Raw genomic sequence first — 18,751 nt, 5'->3', positions numbered from 1 at the left:
CCACCCATAACTCCCCTCCTCCCAGTTCCCACCCCACCCTCCACCCTCACTCCCCACCCACTGTCTTCATCCATAGGTGCACGATTTTTGTCCAGTCTCTTCCCCCATCCCCCACACCCCTTTCCCCCCGCAAGAATAGTCAGTCCATTCCCTTTCTATGTCCCTGATTCTATTATAATCACCAGTTCATTCTGTTCATCAGATTTTTTATTCACTTGATTTTTAGATTCACTTGTTGATAGATGCGTATTTGTTGTTCATAATTTGTATCTTTACCTTTTTCTTCTTCTTCCTCTTCTTAAAGGATACCTTTCAGCATTTCATATAATACTGGTTTGGTGGTGATGAACTCCTTTAGCTTTTCCTTATCTGTGAAGCTCTTTATCTGACCTTCAGTTCTGAATGATAGCTTTGCTGGATAAAGTAATCTTGGTTGTAGGTTCTTGGTATTCATCACTTTGAATATTTCTTGCCACTCTCTTCTGGCCTGCAAAGTTTCTGTTGAGAAATCAGCTGACAGTCGTATGGGTATTCCCTTGTAGGTAACTGACTGTCTTTCTCTTGCTGCTTTTAAGATTCTCTCTTTGTCTTTTGCTCTTGGCATTTTAATTATGATGTGTCTTGGTGTGGTCCTCTTTGGATTCCTTTTGTTTGGGGTTCTCTGCACTTCCTGGTCTTGTAAGTCTATTTCTTTCACCAGGTAGGGGAAGTTTTCCGTCATTATTTCTTCAAATAGGTTTTCAATATCTTGCTCTCTCTCATCTTCTGGCACCCCTATAATTCTGATGTTGGTACGCTTGAAGCTGTCCCAGAGGCTCCTTACACTATCTTTGTATTTTCAGATTCTTTTTTCATTTTGCTTTTCTGGTTGGGTGTTTTTTGCTTCTTCGTATTTCAAATCTTTGACTTGAATCTTGCAACCCTCTGGTCTGCTGTGGGGAGTCTGTATAATATTCTTTATTTCAGTCAGTTTATGCTTAATTTCTAGTTGGTTCTTTATCACAACATCAAGGGTCTCATTAGATTTCTTGTACATCTCATTAAGTTTATTGGCAGTCTCTAGAAGATTCTTGAAAGACCTCAAAAGTGTGGTATTGAATTCTATATCCAGCAGCCTGCTTTCCTCCATTTCTGTCATTTGTGTCCTGTTTCTTTGTCTTGGCATTTTTTATGCTTTGCTGTGTCGATAGAGTGGCTTTCTGTGCTAAGTGTCCCACTTACCTGAGGTAGACACTCTTGGTGCACCCCCTTGTGGTCTTTGTGCACAGTCTTGTTGTAGCTAAGCCTTGATTGTTGTAGGTAACACTGGGAGGGATTTGACCTCCAGGCCAATTGGCTGTGAGAATCAGCTGTATCTGCAGTGGGAGAACTTCTGTCCTGGATCTCGAGGGTGGCGCTAGTCTAGCCTCTGCCTGAGGCTAACCAGCAAATGCCTCCGTGCAAGGCTTGGGTGGGGCAGGTCCCAGGGGATCAACAGGGTGGGCAGAGCCAGCAGTTATGGCTGCTCTCAGTCCTGTCCCCAGAGGCTCTGCCTCTCAGTGTCCTGGTAATCTCTGCAAGCCCCTCGGAGAGAAAGCTGCCCTTGAGTTCCGACTGATGCCAGACAGTCCCGCTTCTCCCGTTTGAGTCTGGGTCCCCAGAGACTCGCCCAGAACTGGAGCTCAGAGCCTGATACTCCCTCCCGATTGAAACAGACAACCGCGCCCTCAGCTGCCAGCCCGCTCTGCACGCACCTCTGCACCTTAGTATTTCTTTCTTTTTTTTCCTCTATATTATTATTATTTTTTTTTTATTGCTTAAAGTATTACAAAGGGAGCACCTTAGTATTTCACTTCCGCACTGCGCCTCCTCTGAGTCTTGGCATGCTTTTCTCTTTCCTTCTAGTTGTAAAATTTCCCCTCAGCCAGCCTCCTCTGGTTCTGGGTGATGTCCATTCCCTCTTTTAGTTGTATTTTTGAAGTGGTTGTGCGAGGCGGCAATCTCCGGTGTTTACCTATGCCGCCATCTTGGTTTCTCTCAGGACTGTCCTTCTTTTGGCAAGTTATTATGCACATCTTATCCATTACAATCCAATCTATTATCTGCAAACAACAGTAATAGTTATTTAAATAGAAGCTTCTTACAGACATCAATTGAAAATTACTTTTTTAACTTGAAGCTGAATTCTTGATGATGATCTTATATTCTAAATACAGAATCTTCCATTTATGCAGAATGACTAGGAGGGGCAGGTTAATGGAACATTACTGTATGGAGCAGGATCCCCACTCTTCAAAGACTCTAAACACAAAGATGAAGGAAAAGCAATTACTTCTTTAAAATCACAATGTCTTGCATTAGTATGAACAGCAATGTAGTCCCATTGAAAAAGGAGGTAGGAGGTCCGCCAATTTAAAAAAATAATCATTTTCTATGTTACCTTGTTTTCTAGTCACTTAATTTTTTTCTCCTAAAAATAGCATGTAGGAAAAAGAAATTTTAGATTAAGGTGGACTTTTTGGTGAGTGGTATCTTGAATTTTAAAAAGTTACCCATATATCTGTTGTTTAACATCTTTTCTTCAGGGCACCAGTGATTAGATTCCACTACTGGGATAGCAAACATCCGCACTTGTAGGCAGAATCAAGACCCACCGTGATCTCTGAGTGCCTGAGCATAGGCCCTCCTCCTGGTGTGGGTCATTTTGTTTTATTTTTAAGTCATCTGTGTCCCGATACCTGGCACAAAGTAGGCACTGGATAAATATTTGCTAACGGAGGCACTGACCCACCGACAGCCAGACTTAACATCCAGGGTGCGGGCCCCGCCTAGGCCTTCCTGAGTTCCTGGAATTTTTTTCTTATTTCAAAAACAATGCATGCTCATTATACAAATTTGTAAAACAGAGAAACTCACACACACAAAAGAGAAAATGAAGCTCTCTCTATCTTACCAGCCATAGAGATGATTATGCCATATGATGAGCATTTTCCTATTTATGAAGTATTCTTCAAAAACATGTTTTTAATGGCAATAAAATGATCTATTGTGTGGATGAGCCCATTTCCTTGTTGGGGTCATGTAAATTCTTTACAATTTGCCACTATTGGAGATGATGTTGTAATGTTATACATTAAACTCTCTCACTATTAAAGCTGATTATCAAATTACTTTCCAAAAAGACTATAGCCATTTAAGGCCACATGCTAGTGCCTCAGATATTTTAAATGCTGACAGTTGAGAAATGAGGGTTTTGAGGCAACCCCTTTCCCTTTAAACAGCCTCCAGTATGATGAGAGTGAACTAATGTTTTCCTCCAAACTTAGCTCTGGGCCCCTGTGAAGGGTAGGGTCAACCACAGGGGAATGGATAATTTGGAAAACATGCCTGGAAACCTCAACCTAAATTGAGGAGAGACCACTAGCCGTTCAAATAAGAGCTTGTGAGATAAAGTGAAGGAGAAATGATGACCCAAATTGAGCGATTAATAACACAAAACAGCTAATATCATTATGCTAATTGTCATCACTGTATTCATGGCCTCAAATTAAGAACTGTTTTCTCTTTACACAAGGTAAAATCACGCTAAATAAAAGGGGAAAATATTGGGGAGAGGAATCAGTCAAAGGAAATAGCACTTTTTAAAAAATTAACAGTCACTTCTACTCTGAGGAATATATTCATCTCATTTTAAAACAAAAACATCATTTTCAAAAATAATATATAAGGAAAACCAAAACTTTCAAAAATCACTTGTCATTATCATAAAGAAATTTCATTCTGATGCTTGTTTTTTCTGCTGGTGTGTATTCCACCTCAGAGACTGGTAGACCAGGTGTCTGACTGAAAGCTTTGCTCAGTATCTACTGCAGGTATCCCAAAGGCACACATTTCTTTATTACATCAGCATTGAAAATAACTGTGAGCTATTATGAATATCTAAAGCATTATTGCAACAGAATAGCTTAGCTACTTTTATTTTTAGCCCGAGGATATTTTTCCATTGATTTTTACGGAGAGTGGAAGAGAGGGAAAGCCAGAGAGAAATACTGATGTGAGAGAAACACATTGATTACTTGTCTCCTGCACATGCTCCAGGAGACAGGCTGGAGAGGAGCCTGCAAGCAAGGTATGTGCTCCAGGACCCTTTGGTCTGTAGGCTGAAGCTCTATCCACTGAGCAAAACCGGCTAGGGCTAGCTTAGATATTTTAAATTTAACCCTTAATAGGACAGTTTATTTCCAGGTTTCCAGTTGAGCAAAGGTTACACTACTTGGAATTGTGTGGAAAGTTCTAGAGATAGAGTCCTGGGCTCTGAGCCAGTCATTTAGTGGGAAACCACCATTTTAGAAAGTGGGATTCTTGGATACAGTGGGAGTGAGATTGAAATCAATCTTCATGTGGGACAATTTTGCTGAAAAGCTTGAGTAATTGACCCTTTATTTTACTTTTGTGTTTTCATGGATTGTCATGAATCCAATTCCAGCTTATTTTCCAATCGTAAGCCTATTTATTATATTTTACAGCTTGATGGCTCATGAATGAACTTTGTAACCACCATTAGTAAAGTCAAGGATATTCTGTAGAGTTGGGTGAATGTATTTTGGGGAAGTAGTATTGATCTCACTTTCTTTGTAAATTTCTTTAAATAGTCTCAAGGTTAACCTTGCAATTCTTAGTGCATGATTAAAGGCAGACCATCAAAAGTGGATTCAAAGCCACCATCGTTTTCTTACAAACTATACTGAGAAGCCAATGGCATTAAATCCATGTTGTCAGGGATAAAGAATGAGTCCTATTTCTAGGGCCCTTATGCTTCCCTTTGACAAGGAAGTGAGATGGAGAGGAAGATGTAAGCTGTGTAGCCACTTCTAAATGATGCAGGATAGATTTTTTTCTATTGATAGTTTCCTTTCTAATGGTGGTGGGAGATCTGAAAGTGCTAAGCTGGAGTAAAGGTCTAAGTAGCTGGGATTTGGGGCAGAGAGTAGAGATCTATGGTCTGGGGCATCTAGAGGAAGTAGAACATTTCTGTTTTCTTTCTCTGATCCCCATGCTTGTGTGCCTCCCGATGCCATTCTAGCTTCCTTAGTTCCACTCAGGCAGTGGCTGGGGCTGGAGTTAATGAGAAAAGATGATCTAGGATACTGTTGGTTAAATATCCATTTCTCACCATCCCCCTCTCAGTGGACCCACATTTTCATTTTAGTTTACATTATCACCCATGTATTTTAAGGGAAGATGATCTCAACTTTAAGTCTTAGTTGGCCTAACTCAATCAGCTCATTCCATTCCAAAGCTAAGGTCATTGGTTCAGGGCTGAGCATGTAATTTACAGGGTCCAATCAAGCTCAGTCCCAGGACTCATACTTGGAATCCTGTGACTGGGGTTTTCTCTTTCTTCTTCTAGATGCCAGAATATTCAGGAACCACCACGGTCCTTTTGCTACCTGAGAAAAATGACCTAAAGAAGATGTTAACAAATGGGAGAAACACACACAAAGGTGTGGCAGAGAAATGGAGCAGGAGCTCCTGGTTCAACTGACTCTGAACTTCCAGTTACATGAAAACATGAATGTTTTCATTGTTCAACCCAGTTAGGAAAGAGTTTCTGTGTCTTGCAATCTTTACAGAAGGTTGGAAGTCTTAAATTGAGGCATCATAGGCCCACCTGTGGGGGCTGTGTCTTCCTGTTGACATGTAATGAGTAGTTAATTACTCATATTAACCTAGAATATAGATGAAATGTTATACACTCCCAGTGAACAATACTAGAAAAACAAAACTGTTCAAGGATACAGGACTGTATAAAAGGAGGGGAAGGGCTGTATTCTGGCATCTACCCATCATTTATCACATATTTCTATAAGAAAATCTGCTCCACCTTCCAAATAAGCGATTTATAAATGAATTTCAGGGCCCCTCTAGGTCTCAGGTGTCTCATGAGGGTGTAATATTAAATGGAGTTTAAGGCATCTTCTACCTTTAACATTCTATGATTCTTTGTTACCGGTTTGTTTTAAGTAAATGCAAGCAAATCCCTGTAGTAAGGGCACCGTTCTTGAGTAATATGGCATTTGAAGTTGTTCGTTTCCTGTTCAGCAAGCTATATCTTGTTTGTTTTCACAGAAGTTGAAGATTTGCCATCCTTATTTTAACCATTTTTGAAATTGTAGCGTAGTGCTCAGATCTTGACTCTAAATATTTATACACAGAATACCATATTTCCTACAGCAAAGCAAGTTTTTGAGTTGTCAGTTTTACGGAAACCTGAAAGATCCATATAGGTTCACGTTTCTAGGCAAACACAAATAGTAATTTCCTTCTCCTCCACCTATGGGTTAGTCAAAGCAGGGACTTTTCTTCTAAGAGTAGAGAAATTTGCCATCTTTAGATAGTTTCAATACAAAAATGTAATGGTTCATAATACTTTTGCTTCAACACTTAAGTTATAGATTGAAAAACAAATGCCCAAGTAAGCATAAAGAATGCATAGAAATAAAAAGACATGCTTAGAATCATGATTAGGCGAAACCTACCTTACCTAGAGGTATGGCAGGTGATTTACCTGTTAGGAATTATGTATTCCTTGGAGATTCTCCCTATCCCCTCTTGCCAAATCTCTCCCACTAGACTGCTAAGAAATCTGAAATTCCACCAATCACTCCTTTAAAAAACGTCACTACACAACGTCCCCAGTGAAACAATATGTTACCCTGAAGGGTTGGTTATTAGGCCATTAACTCCCAGGAACACACTAGCTTAGATCAGACCCTGTGGTCACTGTTTGGGGTGGGCTGCTGGGAGAGGCAGGAAGGGAAGGATTTAATGTGGGGTAGCATGATGGGAGTACCTGTTTGTTACACAGCACTGGGTATGGGAACAAGGGACCAAAGACAACTGGTTGCCTTGGGTTTTCTCTGTATATCTTGATTTCATTTTTCCTTATTGAGTCTTAGAGGATGTCAATTGGAATAGATCTTCCTGACATATCACTCCCATTCTCTGCCCTTTTCTTCCTTATTGTATGGTTATCTACAAAGAAGTCTCCCTGGGACCCTTGTGATGTGGCCAGGCGTTGCTTTGTAAGTGACAGAACAGTTGCTTCTCTTCCCTGAGGGACTTACGTAGGGCTATGTCCAGGGTCCAGGGTTATGCCTTTTCAGTGAGCCCCTGAATTGGTGCATGGAGGGAGGAAGTGAGGGACAATTATGTCACCTCTCCTTCATCTGCAGCCCGCAGTCCCTGTATCAGTGTGACAGATGAAGCAATCAAGAGAAAATATAATACAAGCATCTGCTCTTGGTATTGTAGGACAGAAGAAGGACAGTTGAACTGATGAGGGTGTGGGACTTCGCTATGAATGTATTTGGGGTGCATCTAATCAGGTAGAATATTTTATGATGGCTATCCTTTAAAAAAGCATTCTGTAGGCCAATATTCTTGTGTAGTGTTGTAGGAGAGTTTAAAATTAGTTTCCTTTGCAGTTCTTGCCCTATTTCTCATATATTAGGGGGCTTCCCAGGAGGGAGGAGCCATGCCATGAAGGCTGGGTGGTTTTCTTCAGCTCGGGCACCAGTTCTCACACTAGGCATGTCTTCACCAATGAAAATAAATTTGAACTTCCTCAAACAACATGTAATTGGAAGTATTCTTAAATTGAGTACAGTAAAAATTAAAGGAATTTGACATTTTATTTGAATGACCCCTTCAAAGGTGACCCTCTTTTCTCTTTTGCGGTGTGACCTTATCCTATTTTATTTTTGGTAGGTGCCAGCCATAAATCTGTTCTTTTGTTATATCTAATGGCAAAAGGCAGTTGCTCTCAAGACTGAAATCTGTTCCTCAATATTGGAATGATGGAAACAAAAGAGGTACATGCACCAAGCACTGAAAATGGAAGTTACTGCTCTGCTTTATGTTCATGGTCTTAAAGATGTTGCTAACATTTATTTTTATTTTTTTGCTGCTAACATTTAATACGTCTTGCTGATTTTTACTGTTCACCATTAAATCTTCTTTTAAAGTATTCTTTCTAATAGGCTTAATAAAGTATTGGCTAATACAGAATTCTGAATACAGATAATATAATATTCTTAGGTGGATGAATTAGGAGAAAAAATGTGGAAAGCATTTTGAAGTTGGAGGAAGTGGAACATAGTGAAATATAAAGTCCATCAAAACTGAGAAAAAATCTGGGAAGTAAAGGAACAATGCCTGCTGTAAAATAGCCTCGTGATATCTCTTTTAAGGACCAAGCATATAAGGGCCACAGGCCACAGTCAAGATTTTTTTGTATTAGGACTGTTTATTGATCACAAAATCCCTATGAAGTATCATTGCTGGAATTCATGCTTTGGGCTTGGAGCATTGTATCTGAAAACTTTCAATATTTTCACATTCAACAAGCATTTAGTGAGTGCTAGTGCTAGAGATGGTGTGTGTCAGTGGGGACACAAAGATGAAGGAGACGTGTTCACAGTAAAGTACAGGGACACAGTAAAGATGAGCCACCTATCATCCACCACATGTCTTACTGACCACAGTGCTGCCTGAGCACGAGGAGGGCAGCCGTGATTGGGGGAGTGTGGTGGGGTGGGTGGAGATAGAAGGGGACCATTGTGTGATGGAGATACAGATGACAGCCTTCGCTAATTTTGTGATGGGTTTGTGGTCAGTAGAGTCACACCAGTTGTGACTGTGGGTGCAAGTTGGGGCGCTCATGAGGACAGAATGGGTGGTGCACCCCCTGACCAAGTTCTAACCATCATGTGGTGCTTCCTCAAGGGAGAAAGTGTGCTGACTCTATCAGAAAGAAAAACCTTTTACATTCATTAGACATTCAAATATTTGTGCCTTGAAAGAGTTTTACTGCCTCTGCAATCTTCACTTTTACCTCTCTATAAACACGATATGCTGGGCAAAAGCCTACGAATCCATTCACACATCAACTTATTGGCACATTTATCATTGTGAAAACAGCACATTGGAGGGTACTATATATAGAAAGGGTGAGGAGTTTATGTTGTTAAATAATCTCCAGTAGGAAATGTCTGACATTCTCAAAGGCTCTCCCCTCCCCCATTTATGCCTTTGATCACTTCCTACCTTTTTTGAGGCCTTGGTATGCTCTCTCTTCCTCTCATCTCTCTTCCCCTTATGAGGTGGCCTGAAATAGCAGTTTATGTTTTTACTTATTTATTAAACAGTTCCAATAGCCTGTTTGTTGAGCCAGGCATTCTTCTAAGCACTTTGTAAATATTAACTCATTTAACCTTCATAACTATTCTTTGAGGTATCTACTGTTATCATCACTCCCTTTTTACAGATGAGGAAGTGGTAAGTAGAGATATTAAGGAACGTGCATAAGGGCACACAGCCAGAGAGAGAGAGCAAGCTGCATGGCTGGGATTTGAACCCAAACCTCCACAGAGTACTTAATCTAGCTGCAGTGTTGGGGGGTTGTAGACAGATTCTGTTGAGGGCCCACCAGCTCAAACCTTGGTAGGCTTTCCCCCATTCACCTAGCCTTTTCTGCTTCTGCCCAAAGCATGCAGAGCTCTCTATAGAAAGATACCTTTGAAATGCAGCGGTTGACAGCTTTAATTGTGGATCCACACTGTGGTTTTGGCTAGTCTGCTGGTAAGACTTTGTAGTAGTCAGTCTTTAAAAATAGTTTAATATCCATACTGTTTTTGTTGGATAATTGCATGTCTTTAATTTGTGGTATTATAAACAGAGCAATAATCTGGCTCAGGAGAAGCCAGAGAAAGTTATTTGATATCCATTAAGTCAAGTTTCTATTTTTATTCACCTCCGTAGAGGTGAGTATTGTTACGGTCAGGAAAAAGCAACATCATGAAATATATTCTAGTAGGTGTTGCCTGACTGGATAGATTTAAAAAAATAATGCCTTTTGAAGAAGGTAGGCTTCCTTCTGCTTCCTTCCTTCGCTAACAGAACAAGTAAATATAATTTTCCCCTTAGATATTATGACAGTTTAGCTTTCTTTAGGATGTATATTTTAAAGGGGAAAATTAAACCACACCTTTTTAGTTCATGGACTTGGAACAGTGATTGGTCTTTAAAGACCTATTTAAACTGCTGCTACCTAAAACGTTTACCTTACTCAGAAAGTTCTTGATAAAGAAAAACATTAAATATGTAAAATAATTACTTATTTTAAAAATAAAGTCTCCAGATAGTAATTATATTTGAAACAAGGGCATCCATAGTCAGTGATTGCTTTTCATCAGTGTTCTGTGATTTAGTTGATTTATTATGTAGTTACATGTAAAGAATAGATTATTTAGGTAGCATCTTCTATCAGAAGACATTTCAGTGGTCTGAAAACTTGAGCCTAAGCTAACTGTTCAGTCTTTGGAGAGAAATCACTCCTTTTGGCTAGCCCAATTGGTATAGTATTTAGATTAGCTCACAGGTTTCCATTTTACCTGACAGAGTCCAAAGAGCCAGTTAAGACATATATGAGTGGTCTTCCTGGGGCCCTGACAGCTACACACAGGAAGAATGTTTGTAGTGAGTCATATTTCTACCATTTTACAGATGGCATAACTGAGGCACTGTGATTAAGTGGCTTGCCCTCAATCACAAAGCTGTTTAGTAGATCCAGGAAAATCGGGTACTCATTCCAGGTAATCCTGGTTTCACATCCAATTCTCACCAATTCTAAATTCTGCAAGTTACAGTTCCTGTACCTGCCTATAGGTAGGTTACAACCTGGAAGTTGAATCTAAAGTGAGAGGATGTTGCTGACAGTCACTTTCTAGGAGAAGGAAGCTACCAAGGTTTCCTTTAGCTAAAAGAGCTGACATGGAGCTAACGGTCCCCGTGGACCCAACCCTCGTGGACCCGCTGGCTCTCTGCTGATCCCCCACGGCTTTAGTGCATGAGGATTCAATCAGCCCCAGACCGCTGGCCGGGGTGGGGGGCAGGAGGACTGTAAATCTGGGAAAGCTGCAAGCATTCAGGGTCTTGAACTTTATCAGGTTTAAATGTGTGATTGTGAAAGTAAAGAGCAGAGAAATGACAGCACTCAGTAAATCAAACATAGAGAAGATCAGGACTGTCAGAGACAAGAGAAAAACAGGCGCTGGGCACAAACCCGGCTGAAAACCGGCAGGGAGGGGAAGACTTTTATGTTCTCTCCAGACTTTGCCTTTTGAAAAACAAATCTCTCTCTGTCGTTTTTATCTAGAGAACAGTATTCTTTGTTATATACCACAGATTTCTTTTTTAAGTTTTCCTGAGTGAGGTTTAGGTCTTGTTTTGGAAGAGAGGGCACTATAAGGGGAAAAAATAAAACTGAAAGAAAATCAGTTGGAAAATGTCTGGAATGGCCTAGATTTTCCTCTGTCAATAGTGTGGTCCATTTTCAGAAAAAAAAACTGGAAAAAAATAATGTGTTCCATAGCTCATCAGACATATTTTTTTATTCCATAACAACAATGTAATTAAAGTAGAATAAGTCATATATATATATAATCTCAATACCAAATTGAAAGGTTTAAAGCATGAGAGAAGTGTAGCTAGCTGACCAGGTCAATTCAGTCAGTTCTTTTTTCTTCCTGATATCTAATGCCAGTCCTCACATCTCCCTCCTTCTTGGCCCCATCTGTTAAGTCACTCCTATCTACTGCCCAAAAGGAGTTCCAGGGAGAGGGTGCTGCTTTCCTGGAGCAGAGGATGAGCCTTGAGATTACTATCTCTGTCCTGCAGAAGACGTTGGTCGGTTGCTGGCATTTGCAAGGGGAACAACAAGGAATGTTTCCTCTTCAAAGGAATCAAAAGCAAGTAAAGGACCTTTTTGCTTCACCTCCCTCCTCCCCCCTTTCCGACCATAATGCAATAAATAAAGTCCTCACTGCTGGTACGTAGGAAAGGCCTGAGGCCTCTGGTGAACAGCAGTCTCCAAGACACTCTTTCCTGGGAATTAATTTAGCTTCAGGGGATAGTTAGGACAAGAATTAAAATTTGGTGGAGTATACATGAATCTATTATGCTGTAGGTATTGGTAATAACCGTTCACTTTTCTTTAGTGCTTACTATGTGCCAAGTACTATTAGCACTTTACATAAAAGAAACATTTTAATCTTCTCAACAATCCTGTATTGGAGGTACTTTTATCATCCGCATTTTACAGATGAGGAAACTGAGACACAGAGAGGTTAGGCGACTTGTCCTGGTCACACAGCTAGTAAGTGGTAGGGAGAGCATTCAAACCCAAGCAGCCTGGCCCAGAGTCTGGGCTTCTAGAAAGTCTCTCAGTGTGTGAGCTAGAGCGACTCCCTTCTTTCCAAATCAACCCCGAAGCCTAGAGGAAAATCTGAGCCTGAGTATTTCACTTGAGAAGGAAAAAGGCTCAGACATCTCCCTCCATCTTGGAAATTCCCTGTGGTACTTGGCCTCGCCAGCGCTACAGAAGTGCCAATCTTCTAGACTGTAAACACTTCAAAACTAGAGGCCAACTCTAATTTTTCTTTTTGCAGTGCGTACGGTTGGGCAAGTGCAGGACCCTGGGTAGACAACCCCTTGGTCATAATTCTCTGCATATTTGCAGCATAGCTAAGTGGAGAGGTCATATTTCTGGGTGGCAAATGCGGTAATTGTTTTTATTTCTTGGGCACTTTTTTCTTTTTCTTTAATTGATTCAAGGAGAAACGTTAGTTACTTAGCAAATCTTCAAAAGCCTATTACCTCCTTTTTCTGCTACCCCTTAACACCCTCCCCCTGCGGGGGCGGGGGAGACACAACAACACACAGTCAGAAAGGCCTCTGACCTGAGACAGCTCTGGGGCAGTGGCACCTGGACCCTGACCCTGGAATTGGCATTGCCCTCACACTTAATACCAGCAAAATCCAGGGAAAGCCCATGGTTTGGGGCTTTGGAACTTTCTGCATTTCTTTCACCTTCTTGGGTGTAGAAATGATCTCTTTCTCTCTGATGATCTGATTTTTCCCTTTCCCCGGAGGCTGGGCGAGAAGTAAGCATTAGATTTCGGAGTTCACCTTATTTGGATGGGGAGAGGAAAAAAGAGAGGCAGCTAATTCTGGGGCCCAGCATGAGGTGACAGACAGAAGCTGAAGATGCTGGACTGACTTTTGGAATTCAGAGCCTTGTCTCCAACTTGGACAGAGAACAGAGAGGGGAAGGCAGAAGACATGCGAAGAAGCCCCACTGCAGGCAAGTCAAGGGGTCCCGTGTGCCAGCCCCAGCCTTTTAAAAGCGGTAGAAAAGGCCGATTCAGGCCTCAGGGGAAGACTCGAAAACATGGCATCATACTCCCCAAGCCCACTTTTCAGGATCAGGAAACTGAATATTCCTCGCTTCACCTTTGGCAAAAAGGAAGGGATCACCCTAAGGGCAGGGCCTGGGCCCAGCTGGCAGCCCCAGGCTTTGTGTAGTGATGCCAGTAGTAATTAATAATGATAATAAATACCACACTTCATAACCCAACCCAACCTGAGGATGACTGAATCATTGGACCTCTGCCTCCCACCTGCATGCTGTTAGCCTGCCAGTCCACACCCTCCCATTAGCTTGGGTCTAATCCAGCTGCCAGGTTCCAGCCACCGTGTTCTGACTGGGGTTCAAAAGGTCTGCTCCCCAGGACCAGAGACGTGGAGTAACACGGCCCCGCAGCAAAGCCGCAGGGAGCGAGGGTGGGAAGGTAGAGGTGGGCTGGCTTTGCAGTATCCAGCATCAGACAGTAATAAAGATGGGATGGGAATTTAGGCCCCGCTGAGCTCGGTTTGGTTTCTCTGCGATGTGCAAGGGGCTGCTTTGGGAGCCCAGCTCCCGCCTGGAGTTCCCCGGATCCGGGACCCCCAGGGCCTGGCACTCCCAGGTCCGGCGGCCCAGGACCTGCACATTCCGGGTGCCGAGGCCGCAGGTCCCACCGGCGCAGCCGAGGTCCGGGCCGCTGAAGTGAGGTCTCAGGATGTCAGGGTGCGCCCAGGCCGCGGGGAGGGAGGCCGGCGCCGGCGTGGAATGTCTTTATCGGGATCCGGGAGCCACCCGCTTCTCCTTCTCTTGTCCAAGCGATCGCGGAAAGACACCTTTCCATCTTTTGTCAGACATCTCGGCCCTTAATAGCTAAATTTATTTGGTTTAAAGCGGCCTCGGGAGAAGCAGGGAAGGAAAATCTTTCGTCGGTCATTGGGTGGCCCAGATAACAAGCTTTAAAAGAGAGAGGGGAGAAGAAAGTAAAAAGGTTAATGGACGAGGGGAGGGCTCGGAGGCGCCCAGCGAGGGGCTTTGACGGCGACCCTCCCCCTTATCGCGGCCCTAACCTACCCGCGGCGCAAGCAGTACATTAAGTCGCGTAAACAGCGCGCGGAGAGGAATGCCACCGCGGTGACCTTTCGTGCGCCGCCGCCGCGAGCCGACCTGCGCGCCGTGCTGGCTGCCGCCGGCGGGGCGGCGCGCGGGGGGCGCCCGGGGCTGCGGGGCCGGGGGCGGCCGGCCGGGCCCGCGGTCATCGCGCTCCGGGACTGGAGTCCGGCCGCTCGGGCCCAGGCGGGGCGCTGCGCCCAAAGTGACCGGCGGCGGGGCGAGGGGGTGTGGGCGACCTCTAGGCTGCGCAATGCTCCCGCTTCCGCCTCCACCTCTTGACATTTCTAAAGAGTATTTGGGGGGTTTCGAGAATTAAAAAATAAAAATAGAACAAAACAACAACGATCTCCTCCCCTCGAGAAACCACCGTCAGGACTCCGGGCGATGGCCCGCGTGGGACTGGCGGCCGCTGGGTGGGGGAGACACAGCGCCCGGACGCCGGCGGGAGTGGGGGCGCCGAGGTGACCTTGTGTCCTTGGGCAAAAGCGTCCCGAGGACAGGAAGAAATATAGTATAAGCGAGAAGGCCCCATAAATCTGGTTTTAAAAACACTCTTAATTTAAAAATATGTTTTAAGCCAGACGTTGTGTTCTTTTCCTTTCAGAAACGTCGCTGCAGCAGCCAGGAGCGCTGTAAAATGACAGCGCCATGAGCTTAAGTTTGCGCGGCGTCCAGGCGTTTGGTGACGAGGGTCCTGGGGTCTCGCAGCTCCCCCGGAAGCAGCGCGACTCGGCCCCCCAACACCCTCTCCCGTTCGGCAGAAACGCCCCCGCCCCCTGCCCAATTGGCTGCTGTTTTCTGGGTGAATTCGAATCGCGAGTAGCGGGGTGGTGCGGCTCAAATAAATCAGCCCCGGGGGGTGGGAGGGGGGAACAGGCCGCGCCCCGGAGCCAGCCCCTCTCCGAGGGTGGGGATGGCGGCTGGGGAGGGAGGGCTCACTTAGGAGGGGCCACCCCTTGGGTCCAAATAATCCGAAGAAAACATGATTTCGTTGCAGATTAGCAAACTCCAAAAGAGGAGACAAGCAGAAGGAAAGAAAAGGAAAAAAGGAAAGGGGGGAGGAGGGTTTAAGAAAGAAACCGCGACGAAAACAGAACTTCTACTAAGAGCCCGCCTGTCCACCTGGAACACTGGGCGGGGGTGGGGAGGGTGGGGGTGGGTGGGGGGGGGGCTCCCGCGTTTCTCTCCAGTTTGGGGTGTGCTTCTTTTTGCGCACCCGCTATTCGCTCTTCCTCCCGAGACCTGCTGGGAGCTCAGAGCACAGCGCTCGGCGGCCTGGGCCGGCGGGGGTGTCTTTGGAAGGGCGCCGCTCCCCGGGATGTAGTCCCCAGGGCCAAAGTCGATGCGTTGGGAAAACTGCATACTGGAAGGGTCAGGCAACCTGGCTTTCTGTCTGAATAAACTCTACGCATTAAACAGTTTTGTTTTATTTTAAAATTAACTGACAAGAAAAACATTTCCCTAACGATTCCTTCCCTTGGTTGGAAAACCAACCTAAAAACAACAACAAAAAACAATTTGTCACCCAGCAAAGGAGCAATGACCTTCCCCCCTCCCCCTCTTTGTTTTAGGCAATGCTAAAAAGAGATTGGGAATCTGGAGCGTAAAATGCCGGGTCCCTTCTCGAGCCCTTCGAACCCTCACGTTGGGGACCGGGTCAGGGTCTGTCCCGCCGCTCACCTATGTCCCAGCGGCGCCGGCGCCAGCGCACCCTCTCACCGCTGCGGTGGAGCTGCGGGAACGGAGGCCCCTGGGGGCGAGCTGTTGAACAGGGAAGTTCACACAGATACCCGTGTACTTGCAAATATAAAGAAACACACGGCAGGAATCATGGGTCCCGCAGAGCTGGGTCTCCTCGGGGCTCAGGCTCGGAGGCCCGTCACTGCCTAGACTCTAAGTAGCCAAAATATTTATCTGCTAACCCGTCTTCATTAAAAATCAGCTCACCAAAAATTTGAATTAAATAAAAATAAAACACTTTGGTTGTAAGAGCAAACCCGAGAAACATTTAAAACCAGTTGAACTCAAAGGAACTCCAATATCCGCAACGTTTCTGTAACTGCTTACAAAAGGAACTTCTGCAAATTCAGTCTATTTAAAAATGTGGTCGGGACTCACATAAAAACCAAAAGAAAGACACTGGAAGCCCAGGCCCGAGTTAAGTGCTGTCGCTTCTGGTAGTCGCCTTCGCTCGGACTCCGGTTAAACTTTAAAGCCCCCGGGCCCTGCCCCTGTCACCAGTCTCGTTCCAGAGTTTTCTACCTTCAGCCTTTCCCAAATGCGAAATGCGCTCACAATTGAAACTGGGAGCCGTGAGTGGGGGAGGCAGAGAGGACTGTAATAAAAGTGACTGAATTGGATGAGAACGGTTTACGCACCTTCTCGGTAGCAATTTAAAATTCACAAGTGTTTAGCAGCCGTTTACAACGAAGAATGAAACGGGGAAAATGATCACCAACTTCCTGAATTCTGATGCCCCCGCCCCAGCGCTGCCAGGCCCTGTCCCCGTCTGTCTCCCCCCAGGACACACAGGTTCACAGCTCACAGTTACCGGGAGAGGAATCATCCGCTTAGCGGCGAAGTCTCACAATCCTTACTTACAATGTCCCTACCGACCCTAGTTTAACTAGTTTAGGTTCCTCTCCCTCCCCCAACTGAAATACATAAAAACAAACAAAAACAGAGCCCAAATGCTTCCAGAGGAGACCGACCTTTAGAAAATCATTTACTTCGATTTACCTGGGGGGAAAAGTGTAAAAATCCATTCCCACACAACTCCTCCTGCCCTGGTTAAAATTCTCACGAGCCTTCTGGGGTCACGTCTGTCGGAAGAAATTCTCCTTGTGAGCGAAAGGGAGCGAGGCTCGATATCAGAGCTCCTGCCGAGGCCGAACCCGCGGCCGCGCGAGTCGCTGATGACAGATCGGCGCTGATAACCCCGCGACGTTTATTTCCAGCCCCTTTGCCGGCGACGGACCATATCAGTTTGTACACAGTTGTGATAACCCATTCGGAGGGAGCGAAGACGGGGTGTGTATGTGGGGGTGGCTGGGAAGCGATATGTCGCGCTGGGTCCAGAGGTGACCCCCCCTCTTTCCAACGACGTTTCTGAAACTTACCCGAAATTCTCCAGGGAAATCTGAGAGCAAACGGGACACCCAAACTCGGAAAGCATTTGCGTGCGCTACTGGCAGGGAAGCCTTTTCCCACCCTGTGCTCCTCCTTTACTAACACCAAGACCCCGAATTAAAAGTCCCAAAGGCTAGCTGAGAAGTGCCGACGTGAACGTCCCGAAACTTCCTAAGAATTTAATAAATTTCTAAAAATCAGGGCACAGACGGGGAGCTGGGCACTCGTGTTCCTTCTTTCCCACATCAAGGAAGCCTCAACCCTGAGGGCCACCACGACCCTGTGAACTCCAGGGTCCAGAAAAGAGGTCGGTCGGGGAAAGTTTAAGGTCGATCACACGCGAATGTAGAGCAAGTAGCTCATCTGACGTGGAGGGAGGATCGGGGAAGGCCAGCGGAGCAAAACCTTCCCCTCCCCCCGCCCCCTCATTCTGGGGGCGCGTTGACCCGGGAGCTGGCGCCTCCCTCCCACAGCGGTGGCAGCGTGGAGCTGTGCACCGCCAGTTCCTCCCGTGCCAATACCCCCCTACCCCGTGAATGTGCGCGTAACTAGGGGCGGAGGAAAGTGCTCCGCCTAAGGTTGGCTGTGGGTCGCCTGCTAGGTCTGGAGTTCGGCCACGTCCCCCCCCCCCACCCCCCCCCCCCCCGGCGTCCCAGGGCTCGGCGCCCCCTGGATGCACTCGCCCCCACTCCCAGGACTGTGCTTGCTGCTGAACTCACACCCTCAGGCAGCGTAGCGCTCATTGTCTGCTGGGGCGGCGCGCTCCCCTCCCCCTGCTGCCCCCTGTCTCCTCCCCACCCTCTTTTTTCTCCTCCCCTTGCTCCCTCCCTCCTCCTCCTCCTCTTCACCTCCAGCGCCCAGCTGCTCGCTGAGCGCAGTTCCGACCCACAGCCTGGCACCCTTCGGCGTGCGCTGTTTGTTTAGGGCTCGGTGAGTCCAATCAGGAGCGCAGGCTGCAGTTTTCCGGCAGAGCAGTAAGAGGCGCCTCCTCTCTCCTTTTTAGTCACCAGCAGCGCCGCGCAGAACCCGGACTCGCGCTCGCCTGTCGGCGCCCTCGGCCTCTCTCCGCGCTCGGGAGCACCCTCCGCCGCGGCTGTTCTCCATGCTCAGCTCCCACCCGAGGTTCGGCTGCTTTTTCTGTTCGTGTTCTGCTCTTTCCTTCCTTCTACCTCCTACCCGTCGCGGGCCCGGGCTTCGACTCTCCCGGCCGCGGCTTTGCGGCCCGCGGGCGGCTCCGAGGGTGTCTCCCTCCATTCCCAGCTGTAGCGGCTCCTAGGTTCCCGGGAC

The 18,751-nt window shown here is 45.9% G+C and overlaps 1 protein-coding gene and 1 long non-coding RNA gene across 6 annotated transcripts in view; one reads left to right on the top strand and one right to left on the bottom strand.

Moving 5' to 3' along the window:
• Nucleotides 1-4,178: 4,178 nt before the first annotated feature.
• Nucleotides 4,179-18,452, bottom strand: LOC132239724 (uncharacterized). Of its 3 annotated transcripts, XR_009454126.1 has the most exons (3): nt 17,047-17,423; nt 5,316-14,179; nt 4,179-5,094 (listed from the first exon to the last, which is right to left on the bottom strand). It is a non-coding gene; the product is annotated as an uncharacterized LOC132239724 (long non-coding RNA). The 3 variants fall into 3 exon arrangements; XR_009454125.1 differs by lacking the exons at nt 4,179-5,094; nt 17,047-17,423 and adding an exon at nt 18,313-18,452 and having other exon boundaries at nt 11,415-14,179; XR_009454124.1 differs by lacking the exon at nt 4,179-5,094 and having other exon boundaries at nt 11,415-14,179; nt 17,047-17,442.
• The window catches only part of GATA6 (GATA binding protein 6), a 33,977-nt gene continuing 33,673 nt past the window's right edge, over nt 18,448-18,751 (top strand). For all 3 annotated transcript variants that reach the window (XM_059706484.1, XM_059706483.1, XM_059706478.1), the window contains exon 1: nt 18,448-18,586. The gene's annotated coding sequence lies outside the window, so the exon portion shown is untranslated. The remainder of the gene's footprint in view (nt 18,587-18,751) is intronic.

Source organism: Myotis daubentonii, chromosome 8 (assembly GCF_963259705.1).
Source record: "Myotis daubentonii chromosome 8, mMyoDau2.1, whole genome shotgun sequence".
Taxonomy (NCBI): domain Eukaryota; kingdom Metazoa; phylum Chordata; class Mammalia; order Chiroptera; family Vespertilionidae; genus Myotis; species Myotis daubentonii.
Note: the sequence above shows the minus strand (reverse complement) of the source record. Positions and strands in the feature narration are given on the sequence as shown.